The 14,759-nt window shown below is 43.1% G+C and overlaps 1 pseudogene; it reads left to right on the top strand.

The window, feature by feature from the left end:
- The first annotated feature begins 3,891 nt into the window (after positions 1 to 3,891).
- LOC140489110 (ferritin heavy chain A-like) lies at positions 3,892 to 13,898 on the top strand (annotated as a pseudogene).
- Positions 13,899 to 14,759: the final 861 nt, after the last annotated feature.

The raw sequence follows: 14,759 nt of genomic DNA, 5'->3' as shown, positions 1-14,759 counted from the left end.
CTTCACTATTCCTACTCACTATCACCCAGACAACTCTGGAACGAAGCCTCTCTTCCCACAGGCTCTTATATTTCTCCTCCTGTGACATCTTGCACTCAACCAGAGAGATATATCATCAACATTGATTGGCTATCAGGGATCATCACTAGGAATTGCTCATCAATCCATGCACCAATGAACAAAGGAGAGGGGATTGTGTGGTTGGGGCTGAAACCCAGATCCAATCAGAGATTTGGATTGCAGAGAAGTTTGGGAAATTAGGCCTGATGATGTCATTGATGTTTTCATAATCTGCAAATATCTCTCTGTTTAATACCCTAGAACTCCAACTTTCAATTTAATGAAAACATATTACTTTTGCTGGGGCAGCTTTTCATAACCTGGTCATGTTTGTTACTTGTGAGGAGTTGAGAAGATGACACAATACTCAAAGTAATGAAGCTATCTTGAATTCAAGTTGAATTTGCAAACCAGGTATTGGACAGAGAAATGGAAATGTGAGACTGAGAGGGAATGAACGTGACTGTACCCAGTGTCACCCACAGACTCGTCCCCCATTGGCTGCAGTGGGGTTAGGGACAGGCTCAATGGAGCAGCTGGTCTTTTCCTGCCCATTTGTGTTGTTTGTTCAATGAGTCCTTTTCCATTGACTTTCAATGTGGCTGAGGAATGTTTTCTAACTGACCTGTTCAGAGATTTTATTGTATACCTTTGGAGCAGATGAGCCTTGAGCCTGTGCCTCCTATCTCTAATGTCAGGACACTACCACTGTACGACAAAAGCTTCTTTGTGGTCACAAAGGATCATGTGCAAACTGATAGGCATCACGTAATCACTCAGTTTCCAAGAGAAATGTTGATTGAGACCTGTATTTACTGTGACTGGGGGAAAATAATTGGTCTTATCCACAAGAATTCAGAATTCAGTATTTACCTTTAGGGATAGTGATGAGAATTGCCATTTTGTGTTGGAGGATTTTGATAGTAACCTCCTTGTAAGATGCAAAATTAATACTAATTTCCTTGGCCTTCACAGCATTTCTTAAGCAAGTTCCTGAAGTGAATAGTTAAACATTGGATAGTTCCAGTTGCAAAAAAGATGAACGCATTGATAGCATGAAGGAAAATGGTGATCCTGTAGAGTTGAGGACAAATTAATTCTATTGGGCATGTAATGTGTGATGAGACTCCATGTAAACATTACAGGTTGCTATGCTGGGGTTTTGTTAATTGAGAGAACGACTCTGTAAAGTGAATTAACTTGAGTTTGATAGCTTTTAATTCCCCTTCAAAGCTACTGCTTGAGATTTAATTAGGAGTTTTAAAGAAGCAACTTTACAATCAACTTTCAATACAAATTTCCATTTGCCTCTCAAGAATAAAATGTCCCAGTCAAGGAAGCTTAATAGAACACTGGCCTCTAATCTTCTTGATAAAAGGTTGTTATACAAAACCCTGATTATACCCGTCCCCTTGGAGCAGTGAGCACATCTGGGTATCATAACTTGAATAGGTTGACATTGGAGGAGAACATAGAACATAGAACATAGAAAAATACAGCGCAGTACAGGCCCTTCGGCCCTCAATGTTGCGCCGACCGAAGCCTACCTAACCTACACTAGCCCAATAACCTCCATATGCCTATCCAATGCCCGCTTGAACGACCATAAAGAGGGAGAGTCCACCACTGCTACTGGCAGGGCATTCCATGAACTCACAACCCGCTGAGTAAAAAATCTACCCCTAACATCTGTCCTATACCAACCTCCCCTTAATTTAAAGCTGTGTCCCCTAGTAACAGCTGACTTCATTAGCGGAAAAAGGTTCTCACTGTCAACCCTATCTAAACCCCTAATCATCTTGTACACCTCTATCAAATCTCCCCTAAACCTTCTTTTCTCCAATGAGAACAGTCCCAAGTGCCTCAGCCTCTCCTCATACGATCTTCCTACCATGCCAGGCAACATCCTGGTAAACCTCCTCTGCACCCGTTCCAGTGCCTCCACATCCTTCCTACAGTATGGCGACCAAAACTGCACACAATACTCCAGATGAGGCCGCACCAGAGTCTTATACAACTGCAACATGACCTCAGGACTCCGGAATTCAATTCCTCTACCAATAAAGCCCAGTACATCATATGCCTTCTTCACAGCACTATTTACCTGGGTGGCAACTTTCAAAGATCTGTGTACATGGACACCAAGATCCTTCTGCTCATCCACACTACCAAGTAGTCTACCATTAGCCCAGTAATCCATCTTCTTGTTACTCCGACCAAAGTGAATGACTTCACACTTAGCTACATTGAATTCCATTTGCCACCTCACTGCCCAGCTCTGCAACTTATTTATATCCCGCTGTAACCTGCCACATCCTTCTTAGCTGTCCACAACTCCACCGACTTTCTTGTCATCCGCAAACTTGCTCACCCAGCCTTCAAGCCCCTCCTCCAGGTCATTTATAAAAATGACAAACAGCAATGGTCCCAAAACAGATCCTTGTGGAGAATAGTGTAGGCTTACAAGAATGGCAGCTGAATTTCAGGTGGATTTATGGAAGGGAGATCATACAATCTCTCCTTGCTTTCCCTTGTATTTACATGGGGTGGGTGGTAATCTGAAGTCCGAGATCACAGGAAAGAGACAAAACAAATTATTTCAATTTGTAATCCCTGGGTTGGTGATTCTAGAACAAGTGTTATATCTAGAACAAGGGATATAGTCTGAGAATTAGTAGCACTGTTCAGTAGAGTGGTTAGGAAACACTTCGACATCAAGTGAAGCTGGAGATTTTGTAAAATCTTCCACAAAGAAAGTGTTTTGTTAATTTTGGATTTCTTGTTAAAAAAAGAAACATATAAGAGATATGGAGCTAGGCCATAGATCAGCTTGAAGTGGTAGACTAGGCTCAAATAACTGCATGGGCCTACACCTGTTCAGAACTCCAAGCCCCAGGTGATTCTATAAACCACTCTGCACAGCAGATCATGAATATTATGATATTATAATTAGAGGGATCCACCATTCTGTGAAGGGTCACAACCTGAAACGTTAGCCGATTTCTCTCTAGATGCTGTTAGCCCAGCTTTTAGAGCTATGTCTGTTTGTACTGTGAGGGTATTTCACTTTAGCACTATTCTTTCAATAGAATGTTAACACTCCTGGCTTCACTCGGCCAATTTCTCATTGACCTGAGGAGAAGGTTCAGCAGTTTGTACTCAAGCAGCTAATGCTTCCTAAACCCACTACCAACTAAGACTGGAATCTGTCCCATGCCCTCTGGGAGAAAGGCACTACACAAATTCAAGTTGGTGAATTGCAATTGGATTAAGTGTAACCTACTGCAATGCAATTAAACTAGGATTTTGTTATGTCATAACCATATCTTGATCTGTGTTCATTTAAAGACAGGCAGAAAGTAGATGGGAGGAACATTGGATCTGCTGTGATCCTATAAAACAGTGGAACAGGTTCAAGGGACTGAATGGTCTACTCCAACCCAGAGACCTAATGGTTTTATGGTCTGTGGTCTGTGGAGGAGGGGTGAGGGGAGTTAAGAATTTGCCAAGGAGAGGAACAAAACCTTCCTGGTGTCTCAGCTGACTTGGGAATAAAACAATAAAGAAAAGGAGCCTTAACATCAGTAAATGCTGAAAGACTGTCAGACCTACTATCTAATGCTGTAGAGATTGGTTGCATCCATTTATCCATTCTCTGGGATCAATAAAACTCTCCATTATCTCACAAGTCTAAACTGTTACTAGAAACTGAATAAACTATCTTAAAACTACTTACAAATCCTCAACAGCTGACCTTAGGTATCTGTAATCCCCAAATCCAAAATCTTACAAATGTATAGATCCCACTGAGCCTGTCAAATGTTGCTGGGGATGTCACTTCTCAGGTATCACCTCAGCAAGGACAATCGACCAAAACCCCAAAAAGAGAAGGGTGAGATGTTGCCCCACTATCTGTGTCAATAGATAATTGGGGATCTCTGATAGTGGAGAAAGTGAGGACTGCAGATGCTGGAGATCAGAGCTGAAAATGTGTTGCTGGAAAAGCGCAGCAGGTCAGGCAGCATCCAAGGAGCAGGAGAAACAACGATTCGGGCATGAGCCCTTCTTCACGAACAAGGAAAGTGTCTTTCCTCATTTCTGAAGAAGGGCTCATGCCCAAAACGTCGATTCTCCTGATTTCTGATAGTGGGACATTGAAACTCTCTGTTACAAATGTGAGACAGCAGCTGAGTATGTGGGTGACACTGGATTTGGTCACATTCACTGCCTCTCATTCACACATTTCCATTTCTCTATCCAGTGGCCGGTTGGTAAAGTCCCACAGAATGACTTAATTTGTACTGTATCAGCTTCACAGCTCCTCACACGCAACAAACATGACCAGGTTCTCAAACACTATTTCAGCAAAAGTTACAAGTTATCATTAATAACAAGAACAGAGATTGCTGGAGAAACTCAGCAGGTCTGACAGCATCTGTGGAGAGAGAGACAAAATTAACGTTTCAAGTCCAGTGCTCCTTCTTCAGATAATCTGCTCTGATGAAGGGTCAGCGGACTTGAAAGATTAACTGTGTTTCTCTCTTCACAAATGCTGCCAGACCTTCTGAATTTCTCCAGCAATCTGTTTTTGTTTCAGATTTCAAGCAGCTGCAGTTCCTTATTTCATTTTAGTCGTTATCATTAAGTTCAAACAAGAATGTTAAACAATGAGACACCTTTGATTTGAAACAAGAACCCAAGAGCAGTGACATCATTGAGAAAAAGCCCCTCAATCTGTTTCTATTCCAAAACTCTGATTGGCTTGAGCTCATATCCTTATTCAGTGGTGCCTGGATGTATGAGTGATTCCTGATTGGCTGTCATAATTGTCAATCACTGGTGACATCATTCCCTGGTTGGGTGCAGGATGTCCCAGGAGGATAAATGCAGGGGCTTGTAGAAGAGAGGCTCAGTTCTAGAGTTGTCTGGGTGATAGTGAGTAGGAATAGTGAAGATAGCCTCCCAAGTGTGTCAGAACTACCACAAGGACTGTGAGGATGCTGTTAACAAGCAGATCAACCTGGAGCTCTATTCCTCCTATGTTTACCTCTCCCTGGTGTTCCTAAAAGTTTGAGTTCAGTAAACTGTCTTTTTGTTAAGAGGTTATGTGTTTGACTGAATCTTTAAATAGTCAGTATTTAAGAGTATGTGCTAAGTGAATAGACTTTGTTATAACAACAGTCTTTCCATATTGAATATGGAAGTTACTCAATGATATCTGGTGTAGTTCTAGAATACTCTGCTAGAGTAAGTGGGGCTTCTGGCTCAGTTATGTAATAACCTTTTCTTTCTGAAGAAGTTAATTTTTAAAAAATCTAAAATGAGCTTTAACTCGACTGCCTGAGTTTGCAGATCCAGTGTATGAAGCTGGTCACATCCTTGTGGCAAGTTTACTTGGTCTAACTGAGCAGTGTAAGGTTTTAGTAAATTCTTATACAATCCCAAAAATCCTGCTGACTCAAGATCTCTTATTCCTGTTTAATTGGTTTAAGGCTAAATTGCTTAAACCCATTTTTGGTTAGCACAGTTCAGGTACACTTATGTCCCTCAAGATATCCTAATCCATCTGAGTTGAGATGATGGCCTAATGGTGTTATTGCTGAAGTGTTATTCCAGATACCCAGGTGATGTTTTGGGGGCTTGAGTTCAAATCTTACTAGGTTAAACGATTGAATTCCAATTCAAGAGTCTGATCATGAATCAGTTGTTGGAAAACTCCTGTCTGTTCCCTAATGTCCCTCCTAAGGAAGGAAACTGCCATCCTCTTCTTGTCTGGCCTACCTATGATTCCAGAACCACAGCAATGTGCTTGACTCCTAACTGCCCTCTGGGTCATCAAGGATGGGCAATTAAGGCTGGTCTAGTCAGTGATTCTCTCCACCCATGAATTGCTGTCTTGTGCAGTCATTTTCCATATTGGGCTGGTATGGTGGCTCAGTGGTAAGTGCTGTTGCCTCCCAGTGCCAGGGAGCTGGGTTCAATTCCAGCCTTGGGCAACTGTCTGTGGGGAGTCTGCACATTCTCCCTGTGTCTCTGTGGGTTTTCCTCTGTGTGGACTGGTTTCCTCTTGCAATCCAAAGGTTTGTAGGTTAGGTTGAATTGGCTATGCTAAATTGCCCATGGTATTCAGGGTTGTGTCGGTTAGCTGCATTAGTCAGGGGTAAATGTAGAGTAATAGGGGCCTGGGTGGGTTGCTCTTCGGAGGGTCGGTGTGGACTTGTTAGCCCGAAGGGCCAGTTTCCACGCTGTAGGGATATTATTGTGAGATATAGTATGAGCTCCAATGTCTGCACAGCAAGGATTGTTGGACAGAATAATCTGTTTGGTTGGTTTTGGGATTTAATGGAGTAAATATCTAGAATAGTGGAGCCTCTTCTTGAAATGGTTCCCCCTCTGCCTACAGATGGACTTAGTGTCTTCATCCTGACTGATGGAGATTCAGATGTGAAATGTCAGATTGTGGTTTCAAACCCCACATAATGGGGAAGGGATAGTTGTACACTTTTTTTTTCATGTATTTTGCATTCACTCTTTCAGATCAAGCATAGCAAGAAGGAAATTAAGTCTTGATTACTTAACTTCTCTCCCCAGTCCTCTTTCTTTGACCGGGATGATGTTGCCCTGCGTCACTTTGCTGAGTTCTTCAAGGAGCAATCCCATGAGGAACGGGAACACGCTGAGAAACTGATGGCATTCCAGAATAAACGTGGAGGCCGAGTCCTCCTGCAGGATGTCAAGGTATTTTTTTATTCCCTTCTAAGGAATGAACTTCTATTAATGATGGCTGAAGGCCAAAAAGGAATGGGATTGTGTTTGAGAGCAGAGCAATTTCACAAAAATTCTTTGAGAATCCACTGTCCATTTCATGATTGGAGTCCTGTCTTTGGTGACATTCAACCTTGATTTTGGGAGATTGGTACAATTGACTTGTAGTGTTGGTGTTATCCTCACTATGTTTCCTCCTACCTTTCACTGAGATCATTGTTTTGACAATGGTCCTCCTGATGCTTTCTCAGTTGTACCTGAACACTTTCCCCCCTCCCTCCCTCCCTCCAGAAGCCAGAGCAGGATGAGTGTGGCAATGGTCTGGAGGCAATGCAGAGAGCTCTGCAGATGGAGAAGGATGTGAACCAGAGTCTGCTGGATCGGCACAAACTCTCCTCAGACCCTCATGTGAGTTCTTCATGCTGCTAATGGCAATGACTTTGTGCCTCAGGATTCCTGTACCTAATTGCTATTAATGATGGAGAGAATGGGTGTTCAGTGACTGGTTGAGCTCCCTTAACCATTTGTCATTGCCGAATTTTTCTTCCCAGTTGTGACTTCCTGGAGAGACACTACTTGGATGAGCAAGTGAAGATGATCAAGAAGAGTACCTTTGACTCAGTTAAACACTAGCACAGCCTTATCTTTGATATCACAGTTGGTTTCAGTCCAAAAAAAACTAGTGCATCCATGTTCTTGATCAGATCATCTGAGCCAAGGCAGTGGACAAAAGATCACCATTATAACTAAATCCTACACACTTGTCCTCCCTTTACACCAAGGCTCAACTTTAGCTATTAATCCCCATGGATGGGGAATTTTGTCTTCACAGGATAAGCAATAAACCTTTGTAAAAATTTCAATTATAAAGCAAAACCCTAACCTTGACATCCTGCAGGGGGACTCTGCCTCCACGTTTATTCTGGAATTCCATCGGTTTCTCGGCGTGTTCCCATTCCTCATGGGACTGCGGGGGCGGGGAAGGGGAAAACCTATGTGCTCCATTACCAACCCATGGAAATCCAGTGCAGGTGTCTTCCGATCTAAACAGTAGAGACGTTATGACACATGCCTGAAGCAATTGGGATTTCAGCACAGACATCCTGGCTGAGGGGTAGGAATATCGCCAGTGAACCAAGAACCCTAAACATTATCGCTTGACGCGTCTCACTATGGTCTACAGACATTGATGTAGATGTTTCCTAACAACCTATCCAACAATGTTATGACACCATCCCCAGGGTAGGTGCTAATTGAAGCCAGGCCTCCTGGATCAGAGGTAGGGGCACTACCAGTGGACAATAGGAGTCCAACAAGGCAGTCTCAAACCAGACACTTGCTGGTTAATAGCCAAACATGCTGACCAATTGCACCAGAGACTGATCTTTGCTTTCCCTCTAATGCTAAAAGATGGACTATTTGAAGTAACCAAACTAGACACATGACATCACCTCTGGAACAGGTAGATTTGAATGGAGACCAGCAGGCCCAGACATAGGGACACTGCCATTACACAAGAGACCCACAAAGTGTTTTCCAATCAAATTGTTCAGGGAGATTACACGCTTCTGCAGTAGGCAGGACTTTAAACAGGTCTCATGGCTTAGACTTACAGACATTATCATTGTGCCACAAGCACCTTCCCTTATATTTCTCCTCTCATAACACAGTCACTACAGAGAACAAGGCAAAATATATTTAATCTGCAGTCTGAACTGCCTTATTTGATCAAATTTGAACTCCCCACCTCCCAGAATGATAAGAAACCGCTCAAAGGAACTTCAAATGGGAGAAAAATCAAACCTATTAGGAACACAGTCACAGGAATACAAGCCTCACCATGGAGAGATAAACATAGCAGGAATAAAACTCCAGGTTGATCTGCTTTAACAGCATCCTCACAGTCCTTGTGGTAGTTCTGACACACTTGGGAGACCATCTTCACTATTCCAGCTCACTATCACCTAAACAACTCTAGAATTAAGCCTCTCTTCTCACAAGCTCTTATATTTATCCTCCTGGGACATCCTCTACCCAACCAGACAGTGGCATCACCAATGATGATTGACAATCCCTGATAGCCAATCAGGAATCTCCATCTCTCCAAGCACCAATGAACAGAGGACAGAGGTCTGTGAGCGTGGAATAGTCTTGATAATGTCACTGGTTTTGACCCCATTGACATTCTTCAAATCTAAAAATCTCTAGAAGTTTAATCCTCTCAAAATATTTCTTACCTTCTTCTGAACAGCTTTTCAGAACCTGGTCAAGTTTGTTACTTGTGAGGAGTTGAGAAGCTGATAAAATACTCAAAAAAATGAAGTTATGCAAATTCAATTTGAATTCAAGATACCAGATATTGGACAGAGAAATGGAAATATGAGACTGAGAGGGAGTGAACATGACTGTACCCAGTGTCACCCAAAGACTCGTCCCCCATTGGCTGCAGTGGGGTTGGGGACAGGCTCGATGCAACGGCTGGTCTTTTCCTGCCCATCTGTGTTGTTTATTTGATGAGTCCTTTTCTGGTCGAATTTAAATCTGGATGAGAATATTTAAATCTGTTTGAAATGTTGAGACTGAGATGTTCTCCAACTCTTTGATTTAGACACAATAGGGGACCAGTTAGCCCATTCTGTTTGTACAGGCTTGAGCTTTTCAATTAGTCCCACTCCTGTGTGTTTCCCAATAATCCTGCCATTTATTTCCCTGTCATTCAATGTCTCCAGATCTCTCTTTAAGATTATTAAGGCATCTGCTTCCATTATCCTGTCTTGATCAGTGCATTCCCAATTGTAATATCTCACTACTTAAAAATGGTTTTAATCTCTCCTTCTGGCCTTGGGTGTTGGTGTCATGACATGGTGGCTCAGTGGTTGACTCTGCTCCCTCACAGCACCACGGACCTGGGTTCGATTCCACCTTAGAACATAGAACATAGAACATTACAGCGCAGTACAGGCCCTTCGGCCCTCGATGTTGCGCCGATCAAAGCACACCTAACCTACACTAACCCAATATCCTCCATATACCTATCCAATGCCCGCTTAAATACCCATAAAGAGGGAGAGTCCACTACTGCTACTGGCAGGGCATTCCATGAACTTACGACTCGCTGAGTGAAGAACCTACCCCTAACATCAGTCCTATATCTACCCCCCCTTAATTTAAAGCTATGCCCCCTTGTAATAGCTGACTCCATACGTGGAAAAAGGTTCTCACTGTCAACCCTATCTAACCCCCTAATCATCTTGTACACCTCTATCAAGTCACCCCTAAACCTTCTTTTCTCCAATGAAAACAACCCCAAGTGCCTCAGCCTTTCCTCATAGGATCTTCCTACCATACCAGGCAACATCCTGGTAAACTTCCTCTGCACCCGTTCCAGTGCCTCCACATCCTTCCTATAGTATGGCGACCAAAACTGCACACAATATTCCAGATGTGGCCGCACCAGAGTCTTATACAACTGCAGCATGACCTCAGGACTCCGGAACTCAATTCCTCTACCAATAAAAGCCAGTACGCCATATGCCTTCTTCACTGCACTATTTACCTGGGTGGCAACTTTCAGAGATCTGTGTACATGGACACCAAGATCCCTCTGCTCTTCCACACTACCAAGTATCCGACCATTAGCCCAGTACCCCATCTTTTTGTTACTCTTACCAAAGTGAATCACCTCACACTTAGCTACATTGAACTCCATTTGCCACCTTTCTGCCCAGCTCTGCAGCTTATCTATATCCCGCTGTAACCTGCCACATCCTTCCTCACTGTCTACAACTCCTCCGACTTTCGTATCATTCCTCCGACTTTCGTACCTTCAGTCTGTGCTTCTCCCTGTCTCTGCATAGGTTTCCTCCCACAGTCCAAAGATGTGCAGGTTAGGTGGGTTGGCCTTGGGAAATACAGGGTTACAGGGATAGAGTAGGGGGAGTGGGTCTATAATGGGATTCTCTTCGGATGGTCAGTGCAGACTTGATGGGCCAAATGGCCTCTTTCTGCACAGTTGGGATTCTGACCTTCTCTAAGATCCAAGTGTCGAAGTCTGGGTTTATTAAAGAAATGGTTCATCCCTGGATTAAGAGAATGTGTCTTTACTTGGAGTAAACTCTGGTCTAGATGGGAAAATGAGACTAAGATTCACATCTGGAATCACCATTAACACTATGGATGCAACTTTCACAGACAGATGCTACTAAATGGGCACAGTTAACCCAACTGAATAGAAAGAGTTTCTGGGCACAGCCACTTGTCTTTGTTGAAAAGACTGGGATGCAGGGAATGTCCTGTGGTCATATAGGGCTTTGTCCAAATGGATGGACATCACATGATCACTCAATAACCACCCAGGTGGACACCAAAGACTTTGATAACAGCCTGTGATTACAGCTTCTGGGTGTAACTACTGAAAAGTCCTTTTCACAGGGACTCCTTGAATTCAGTACCTGCCTGTAGGGAGCAGGGAGGGTTTTGGGTTTGAAAAAGCTAGTCATTCTTTCTATTCAGGATCATGAGATGCAAAGTTTGTGATTCAAGCGACTGAAGATTAATTTCTTGCCTGTGATGGCCAGATCTCAACTAAGTTCCCAAAATTAACTGCTGAACATCAAGAACTTCAGTCATAGCAACAAGAGGTTAAATCATTGAAGTGAAGGACATTAGTGATCCAGTAAGATAGATGCTTCCTTGGCATTTAATGCCAAACAAATGTGATGGAGCGGCTGCTATTGAGTTTTATAAACTGATGTCGAGTGAACTATGTAATTTGATTGACACTAGGCTGATTGCATTTCATTAGTTACATTCACTTTTTCCAGGACTGGAATTAGAGCAGGTTTAACAACTTACTCAGACTTGCAGAACCAGCTTTTCTGCATCTCCAACCTCAAAATGAAAGCAAGCTCCATATTGTCCTTCCCAAGTATGCAAGGGACTGCAGGGAGAGCTTATGCTGTAAAACATGGAGCTCACAGAAAACGGGACTGCTTGTCATTTACAACGTGGTTCAAACATGACTGGAATTCTAAAAGGAGCAGTAAGGGTTTAAGAGAGCCAAGCCACTTCACCACACGCCATGAGGAATTTTTAAAAGCACTGATATGTTTTGAAAAGCTTGTGCAGTGTTTTAATTGGAACTGATAGTTTTGGTCAGGAACGGTGTTTGTGCACATTTGAAAATCAAACTCCCAGGTGCTACTATTTTGACCAGTCCTCTGTTTGAGAACAAGGCCAATAATCAGAGCTTGATTCTTCAATAAGAAGCATCTGAAAATGCTGGAGATGCCTGGTAGGAGAAAGCAGGATTTGTCGTTATTGCATTAAATCATGAGTCAACTCCTTTGACATGGGGTCCTTCAGGTCAGGGCTGTAACCATTTGCATCTACAAAGGCTCCTGTGGTGCTGTGATAATGTCCCTGCCTCTAAGCCCTGAGGAACCTGCTCCAGAAAGAGGGCACTTTCGAGCAGATTGATTCATAAATTTCATTGGAGTTTTATTCTTTAGATTTTCCTCAGAAGCCACCAGCTAGGCCCCAGCCCCACTGTCAACTGGGCAAGAGGTACTATAGTAACAAGTTTTTACAGTATCCCTACTAACTTGACAGTCCAATGCACACAAGGTTACACAAAGATTGAGTTTGTTGTGGGGTCATGCCAAGCATGGCATTTGAGTCTGTGATAATCCCAACAAATCTTGGCTGCTGTAGTGAGAGATGCAGGATTTCAGAGTTAATATATTTACAAAACCACGAGAATCCACTCCATGAGCAGTTTATTGATCATCAGTAACAGTTTGACAAGCTTGGCTTCACTAGTTACATGTTCCATAGCTGTACAACAACAAAAACCACAAACTCTCCCTGCAGTCAGTTCAGTCACTCTCCCCCAGGGTGAGCCTGTCAAACAGGTACTCTCCTGAGTATGCAGTCTTAAAAGTGGAACAAAGGTTTGGTGTCCAGTAACCTTCAATGTCAGTCGCATTACACTGGTCCTCACATTTGAGGAACACTGAGTGATGTCTGCTCTTAAACTAACATATCTTCCATGGTTTAAGATGGACTGACCATTCACTCATCCACTGTCATTCCTTGGTGACTTTAACATGCCAATTGTCCCTATACCTCCAGAATAACCCCACACAAAGCCCAAAATCCAAACATTTGGGCACTCGACATCCAAGTATCACACTTGATCACTTTTTTAATTTCAGGAGCCAGAGAAGGATGAGTGAGGCAATGGTCTGGAGGCAATGCAGAGAGCTCTGCAGATGGAGAAGGATGTGAACCAGAGTCTGCTGGATCTGCACAAACTCTCCTCTGGCCACACTGACCCTCATGTGAGTTCCTGATGTATTTATGTCTGGGCTCTTGGGTTAAATGGATAAGACACTTGGCCCTTTAGCCTCTGATTTCTATCTAAATTGTAGTGAGCGCAGTATGGGAGTGGACAAAGCTTCTGGTGTTGCCAACATCTGAGCACTTTCTCGAGACTCTCTAGCAATCTGTCACTTAACTGTCCATTCCCCATATTAATGGGAATACCATTCTTGGTGAAAAGTATATTTGATCTTGACATAATCAGTTTTCCTCTTTGCTTCCTTGCTGTGTGACTTCCTGGAGAGGCACTACTTGGATGAGCAAGTGAAGATGATCAAGAAGCTGGGAGATCACATCACCAACCTGAAGAGACTGGGACATTTTGGTCCTTTAGCCTCTGATTTCTATGTAAATGGTGAGTGCAGTATGGGAGTAGACCACGCTTCTGGTGTAGCCCAGATCTGAGCACTTTCTCCAGGCTCTTCAGCAATCTGTCACATCCCTTAACTGTCCATTCTCCATATTGAGGGGAATATCATTCTTGGAGAAAAGTCAAGTTGATCTTGACATAATCAGATTTTCTCTTTGCTTCCCAGCTGTGTGACTTCCTGGAGAGGCACGACTTGGATGAGCAAGTGAAGATGATCAAGAAGCTGGGAGATCACATCACCAACCTGAAGAGACTGGGAGCCCCTGAGAATGGCCTGGGAGAGTACCTGTTTGACAGGCTCACCCTGGGGGAGAGTGACTGAACTGATCGCAGGGACCAAGACTTTGTTGTTCTTTTCTCTGTGTATGAGATCTATAGAATCTGAAGCTGTAGAAGTAGCTCACTGTCCTGGGCTTGATTATGGAATGTACCAACTGTAAATAAACTGCTCATTGTTGGATTGGTTTTTGCTGACTAGTAGGTCAAACTGTGTATACAGGTCTAAGCTGTGACTTGCTATCATAGGATCTCTTGATCCAGATCAGTAATTAAATCCAGTCCCAATTACTTCATCTGACACCAAATATGTGGTGTAGGTATAAGGCCAAGTACAGAGCTGAGTTTATGGAGTAAATGTTTTCTCCATTACAGGGGTAGACTGGCACTACCAGATTCTGATCTTCAAGAGGAGTTTTATAAATTCCTTCCTACGTGTACAAGGACTAGTGCCACCGGCAATAACTTTACTACTACTAGCTGACAATCACCAATTAGATTAGAATCTCAGTTGTTTTGATTTTTCAAATCCACAACCAACTTCTCAACTCCTTGCATCCTAAATTAGAGCAAGTTTTGCAGGAAGTTCTCTCTGAAATCACAACTGTACTAAACTTGCTCGTTTTCTTTGGAAGCAAAGCCTGGAAGCTTATCTCTGTAGCTCATTAAGCTGCGCTTGAAGTGTTGAGGATATTGGCCTGTCAATATTATGGACTACCCTGCATGGTTGGAATTCTTTGTCTACTTTACAGCTTTCCCGCTTTAGGTAATCTGTACACTTGGTGAATCTGTGGAATGTCACAGTCGTCTTAACGTGTGATAGACCTCTGCCCTCTCTCCAATCCACATTTACTGCATTAGACTCAATGGGGAAGTTTAACACTACACAGTGAGGACCTGCAAGAGG

Source organism: Chiloscyllium punctatum, chromosome 18 (genome assembly GCF_047496795.1).
Source record: "Chiloscyllium punctatum isolate Juve2018m chromosome 18, sChiPun1.3, whole genome shotgun sequence".
NCBI classification, from domain to species: Eukaryota; Metazoa; Chordata; class Chondrichthyes; order Orectolobiformes; family Hemiscylliidae; genus Chiloscyllium; species Chiloscyllium punctatum.
The sequence above is the reverse complement of the archived record's forward strand: the minus strand, read 5'-3'. Positions and strand labels throughout refer to the sequence as shown.